The 7,101-nt window shown below is 37.6% G+C and overlaps 1 non-coding gene across 1 annotated transcript; it reads left to right on the top strand.

The window, feature by feature from the left end:
* The first annotated feature begins 1,838 nt into the window (after nt 1–1,838).
* LOC113001773 (small nucleolar RNA R71) lies at nt 1,839–1,945 on the top strand. The gene has a single exon (XR_003267259.1). It is a non-coding gene; the product is annotated as a small nucleolar RNA R71 (small nucleolar RNA).
* The last annotated feature ends 5,156 nt before the right edge of the window (nt 1,946–7,101 follow it).

Below are 7,101 nucleotides of genomic sequence, written 5' to 3'. Positions count from 1 at the left end.
AGGCTTCAATTCTGGTGTGGTCGGCTGGACAATGGTAGAAGGAGATGGTTTCTCAGCCTTTACCTCATAAAGAAAGTCAGAGGTATGTGTACTTCTTGAAACATGGTTAGTCCTATCTGACTTTATAAAATCAATCTCAAGAGGTAAAACACCACCACCAGGCATGCAATCAATATCACTCTCAGATTCACTCTCAGCATCAAATTCAGACATATGATCAAGTACAATTTCAGACTCAATGCATGAACAGTGAGAGGCATGCAGATTAGAATAAAGATCAGTCATGTATTCATCAACAACATGATCAATTATTTCAGCACGAAATACAGAAAGATCTTCAGATGGGTATTTCATAGCATCCAGAATATTAAAATGAACAGTTATATCACCAAACTCCATGGACAGTGTGCCTGCATAAACATCTATCTTAGTTCTAGCAGTTTTCATAAAGGGTCTGTCTAGAATGATGGGAACTGATCCTTGAGAAAATCCATCTTCCATATTCAAAATATAAAAATCAACAGGAAAAATCAGTTCACCAACTCTAACTAAGACATCTTCTATGAAACCAACAGGGTAGGCAACACTTCTATTAGCTAAATGAATTACCACATCAGTTGACTGCAAGGGGCCTAGAGATAGAGAATTAAAAATAGACAGAGGCATAACACTAACAGAAGCTCCTAAATCTAGCATGGCATTGTCAAACTTACTATTCCCTATAATACAAGGTATGCTGAATGTACCTGGATCTTTGCATTTTTCAGGAATTTGAGGGACAGATTTACCAATCAATGCGGAGACATTTCTGCCCATGCTAATCTGTTCACTTCCTTTAAGCTTCCGCTTATTAGTGCACAACTCCTTCAAGAATTTGGCATATCTTGGAATTTGCTTTATTGCATCCAACAGAGGTATGTTTACCTCTACTTTTCTAAACGTTTCCAAGATCTCTTTCTCTGCCTCTTCCATTTTTTTGTTGGAAACTGCTCTTGGAGGGAATGGAAGAGGGGGAATGTGCTGCTTCTGCAAATCAGAATTACCTGTGGAAGAAGATTCACCTGCACAGAAATTGTTAGGTAAATTTTTGTCATCACCTTTTTCTGGAGTAGAGTGAAGTGTGGCAGGTTCATTTGCAGATGAGGAAGGTGCTACGGGTTGAGGTCCTTGACACTGCTTTCCCGACCTCAATGAAATGGCACTGACATTTTTGGGATTTTGGACAGCTTGAGAAGGTAGCTTGTCAGAATTCTGGGACTGTTGTTGATTCAATTGTGTAGCTAATTGTCCCATCTGATTAGTCAAGCTCTGGGGTTGTTGCTGTTGTTGGATTGGTGGAGGAATATATGGTCTGCTTGGGCCAGCAGCATTTTGGAAGGAAGGAGCAGGCTGCTGTTGTTGTTGCTGAGGGCTGGACCATCTGAGGTTAGGGTGATTCCTCCATCCAGGGTTGTATATGTTGTTGGAGAGGTCATAATTGTTCGGCTGTGGTTGATTTTGCTGCTGAGGAGCACAAACCACAAACCCTTGTGACAGGAACAAATTTCTGATTCAAGGCCAGCTGGGTTACCAAGTTAACCAATGCATCCAGTTTGCCTTCAAGCTTCTTAGTTTCAGATGATGCAGATGGGTTTGTAGCTACCTCATGCACTCCTCTAATGACTATGGCATCATTTCTAGCGCTAAACTGCTGGGAGTTGGAAGCCATCTTCTCAATTAAATTTCTGGCTTCAGCAGGAGTCATGTCTCCAAGGGCTCCACCACTGACAGCATCTATCATACTTCTCTCCATATTACTGAGTCCTTCATAAAAATATTGGAGAAGAAGCTGCTCTGAAATCTGATGGTGGGGGCAACTGGCACATAATTTCTTAAATCTCTCCCAGTACTCATACAGGCTCTCTCCACTAAGTTGTCTAATACCTGAGATATCCTTCCTGATGGCTGTGGTCCTGGAAGCAGGGAAAATTTTTTCTAAGAATACTCTCTTAAGGTCATCCCAGCTCGTGATGAACCTTGGAGCAAGGTAATACGGCCAGTCCTTTGCCACTCCCTCTAATGAATGAGGAAAAGCCTTCAGAAATATGTGATCCTCTTGGACATCTGGGGGTTTCATGGTGGAGCATACAATATGAAATTCCTTCAAATGTTTGTGCGGGTCTTCACCTGCAAGGCCATGAAACTTTGGAAGCAAATGAATCAGTCCAGTTTTAAGAACATATGGGACATCCTCATCAGGGTATTAGATGCACAAGCTTTCGTAGGTGAAATCAGGTGCAGCCATTTCCCTTAGAGTCCTCTCACGGGGTGGAGGTTGTGCCATGTTCTCAGAATGTGCAAAATCAGAATGCTCAGAATCAGAATGCTCAAAATTATAATGCTCCAAATCAGGATGTTCAAAATCACCAATAACAAAATGCACAGATTCACCAGTAATGGAATGCTCAGGATGATCAAAAGGTATAAGATGATGCCTAACTAATCTATGAAATGTACTATCTATCTCAGGGTCAAAGGGTTGTAAGTCAGATGGATTGCCTCTAGTCATACACTACATTCAGCATGCACACAACTAGTTGCCTTGTCATGTAAATAAAGGTGTAGGTTTGAACTACAGCTACCCTCAAATGATATCCAAATGACTTGAAATTTTGTGAGCAACCTTATAAAATGATGAGAAGATAGCACAAAAAATTTCAGACAAAAATTCAAAGTCTAACTATGAAAGCTAAAATTGGTAGGTTAAGAAAAATAAGTGAATAAAACTTGAAAAATAAAAAACTTTTGACAGAATCGCTTTTTTTGGACGATGGAGACCTCAGCCGGCCTATGGCAGGCAGCCACAGCATAGGAAATTTTTTTCTACCCCAAATGCATATATAATAATTGCGATTCTGATAACCGGACCAAAAGTTATGGCCGTTTGAAGTTTTGACAAACACAAAATTTGCTACTTTTTTGGAACTTTCAAATCTGACCAAACTAAAGGCTCTAGCTATTTTTCCCACAAAATATGGATTAAAAGAAGTTACCACAAAAAAAATTCAGCCAAAAATAACAACCCTAGCTACTAAAACAAAAAATCACAAATAATTCAGCATGGGTGGTCGCTAAAATCCGTCGCTAAGGGATTTCTACTACTACTTTGTTTTGCCGCAAGCAGAAATGGTCACTAAGTCCGTCGCAAAACACTATTCACAGCAAAACACCCAAAACTGAAACAGGGGAAGCGCTCAATAGGAAAACTGAAACAGAACACACACTAAACAAAATATCAAGATACTAAACGACACTAACACACATACTAACACAATACTAACAATTAAACATAAAACACGAAAGAATTAAACACACAACGCTAGCTATTATGAACCTTTGGACACTGCTTCCCGGCAACGGCGCCAAATTTGATCGAGGCCGTACCCGAATCAAATAAACATGAAAATGCAGTAACTAGGAAGTGATCCTAGGTTGTTTCCCAACGAGCAGTGACAAACCAAATGTTCATAATATACTTGCAGTAACAGTAACGATTGGGGGGGTTTGTTTGTTTTGTGATTAAAGAGCAGAACAAGTAAACTGGAATACGAAACTACTAATATTAAAAATGGGTTGTTTCCTCTGATTCAGAAGCCATTCTCTTATCCTGGGTTATGGAGAATTCGTCCCTAACAGTCAACCACTTAATCCAACCCTATTTCAATTTACTAAGTGAAAATCAACTTAGGGTTTTCAATACGTGATTAGGCACCGCATACACCAGTTAGCCCTTCGTCCATTAAGCATGAACGCAAGTTAGGCTCAGAGGCAATAAATCGAACACGAAGCGTGCACTGATTAATATTCACGAATTTGGGATACTGGTGAAGGGAGAACTGCCAGGAAACCACATTACAAGCGAAACCTCAAAGAAAGTTGGGCTTCGTCCTCAAAAGGAAACAACACCAGAAAATCTAGCTTTCCATGGATTCAAACAGAAAACGCAAATGAAACATGAAGCAAAAACGTAAATGAACAAAAACGTAAATGAACAGAAATGTAAATGGAACAGAAACGTAAATGAGAGTAGAAGAAGAAGCAAGAACGAAATTGTAATTAGAAGCAGAAAACGTAAAATTGCATTACGTGAACAGTAGCATCAAAGCAGAAAAACGAAAACCCTAAAACAAAAGCTCTGAATAATGAATAGCATAACAGAATAGCCTTGCACGAATCCCAAGGCTGCTATTTAAAAAGAGTCACTCAAAGTCACTGGCCCCTATTACAATACTCTGGCCCAAAACGAAATAAACACTGAACAACATAAAATAAAATTGCAAAATTTCCTAATTAACTAAGGTAAGCGCTTCTTAATTTGCCCTCTTCAAGTCCATAACCAAAATCCGGATTAAGCCCAATGCTTCATTAATTCCTGAAATTAGATTAAAAACATCAAATTAGCTAAATGAGCCCAAATAATAAAACTGCCTGATTAATTGACAATTAAGACCAATCAGTAATTAAAATGGTGCAAAAAGGGTTTAGAAAATAGAAGAAAATGATGGCACATCAAGGACGGTGGAAGAAAATAAAGAAAAAAAGCATGAAAGAAAGGCATCTTCTAAGTGGAAAACGTATCGGAGTCGCCACCAACGTTTATTCAAGGAAAATGTTAGAAAAACCAAAAGAGGTCTGCGAATTTTGAAAAGAAGGGTTCGGGAGTTATTTACACATAGGGAAGGTATTTTGAGCCCATGCGCCTGTCACAAGGGACGATAGCCTTTAATCGAGTGTAGGAAATGATCCATGGTTCGATTCGCCAGCGCCTCAACTTATCTTTTTTCTTCTTCTCTTTCTCCTTTCTGCATTTTTCCTTTCTTTTTTCAGTTTTTAGAACCCCTCAACCTTTCCCATGCATGGCTATTTATAGGTAAAGGCCATTTGGTACAAGGGAAGCTGGCTTGGGCAAGCTGGAGCTCACCCAAGCAAGTGGCTTGCTTAGGGCTGAAGAAATTTCATGGCCTAGGCGAGTCAGATGCTAGTCTAGGTGAGTTTAGGTCTTGAAAATTCTTGGAAATGACCATTTTCCCCCTTTCCTTATGGCTTTTTGTTTCTGAATTTGACAATCAACCATTAAACCCTAAGCGACCCCTTGTCCTTGCGCTGCAACTGGTGCCAAACACCGAAATTCGATTAGCAATGATCAAAACATCATATCTGAATGATAAAAGTATTATACCCGAATGAAATTAGGGTCTGACAGTTACCCCTCTTTACTCATCTTTTATTAAAAATAAAAGATAAGTAAAGATAATGTCACTAATTTCATTCAAACGATCTGGCTATTCAAAACCAGACTCCAGGGAAAACAAAATAAGTGAAATCGAAAAAACAAAAAGGACCTCCAAGTCCTGTAACACCAAACAGAGGACCTTGAAGTCCTATAAAACATAAAATGGAGGACACTGAAGTCCTATAGGGCATAAAAGCAGAGGACGTTGACAATAAAGTCTTGTAAAGCATAAAAACAAAAGACATTGAAGTCTTGTAAAGCATAAAAAATAGAAGACATTGAAGTCTTGCAAAGCATAAAAATAGAAGACATTGAAGTCTTGAAAGCATAAAAAAAAGATATTAAAGTCTTTGAAAGCATAAAAATAGAGACTAAGGACGTTGAGTCCTATGAAAACATAAAGATGATGACATTGAGTCCTATGAAAGATAAAGACAGAGGATGTTTGAGTCCTTGAAAGATAAAAGCAGAAGACATTGAAGTCTTTGAAAATTGTAAAAACATAAGACATTGAAGCCTTGTAAATCATAAAGCATAAGACATTGAAGTCTTTACAAAGCTTAAAGACAAAAGACATTGAGGCCTTTATTTCACCACTTGGAAGAAAAGAATATAAATGACAATCGTACGAGAACAAAGCAAATATGCTTCAATAGATATGAACATGCTTGGTAAAGAACCAAACCCCAAAACCGATCAGCACAACATTTTTCTAAAAAAACAACAATGAGGAATGAAAGCACAAGGATAGAATTCTCATAACCAAGAATGAGATTAAGATCATTTCACATTTTATTTCTAAAGAACATCAAAAGAAACACTGGATTCAATCAAATAGAGGAAAACCTCTCAAAGGTGTATAAAACTTCACACAAGCAAGTGTTTCATCTCAATTCCAAATATGTCATAAATTAATTTTGCAAGTCATTTCCCAGCAAATCAAGGATAATGCGCATAATCATTATGGATCATTAGGTCTTTTTTAAGGTCGAACCTGTAGGAAATTTTGGCTTTCTGTGCTTTGGGTTTTTTTTGGGGGTACTCAAACATATCTTGAGAATAGGAGAGTAGACATAAAGATCTAGCTAGTAACTTAAATGAGTGATCGCCTCCTATCCTTTCTTGTTTTGACCAAGTCATCATTTTTTTTTCTTTCTTTTCTGATAAATATTTAATTTCCTTCAATAACCACAACTAGCCACTAAATGATAGAAATCTCCAACAAAAACATCCATGCTCTCCTATCTTAAGGTAAGGTAGGAAACTTTCATCTTAGGTTAGTGTTTCAATAAAATATCAAGTGTCTACCTCAAAGGGGCTTGCAAATGACAAAAATAATGTACATTGAGATAACTATTTGGCCAATGGCTAAAAAATGTAAAGAAAGAAAGAATGCCCAGATCACCTCCATGAATCATATGTTATGACAATTAGAAATTCATGCAAAACCAATTATAGAACATATGCATGAGGACACTCATTATAAAATTTGTGGTCACACAAAGTCACTAAAGCTTAGGGCCTGTTTCCATATTCAGATTAAATCAGCATTTTGATGCAAGTCCATGCAAAAACATCTGAGTCCATTTGGTATTTGGGAAAGTCCTTCATTATTTTTATCCTTAATATTTTTTTCAAAAACCCTTTTTTCGTGTTTTGATCTACAAAATTTTCAAAGGGTACTGGTTGTTGATTCTTTCAAAAACATGTTAGGTTCAAGAAATGAAATGGTTTGAGTCCCAGAAACAGTTATAATCTATGATTACACCATCAGAACATCAAAGTTTGCAAATTAATCAAAAATAACCTTGCGTAAGCTTTTTTTTTCT

This window comes from Glycine max, chromosome 5 (genome assembly GCF_000004515.6).
Source record: "Glycine max cultivar Williams 82 chromosome 5, Glycine_max_v4.0, whole genome shotgun sequence".
Lineage (NCBI taxonomy): Eukaryota > Viridiplantae > Streptophyta > Magnoliopsida > Fabales > Fabaceae > Glycine > Glycine max.
This window is presented reverse-complemented; position numbering and strand designations above follow the sequence as displayed.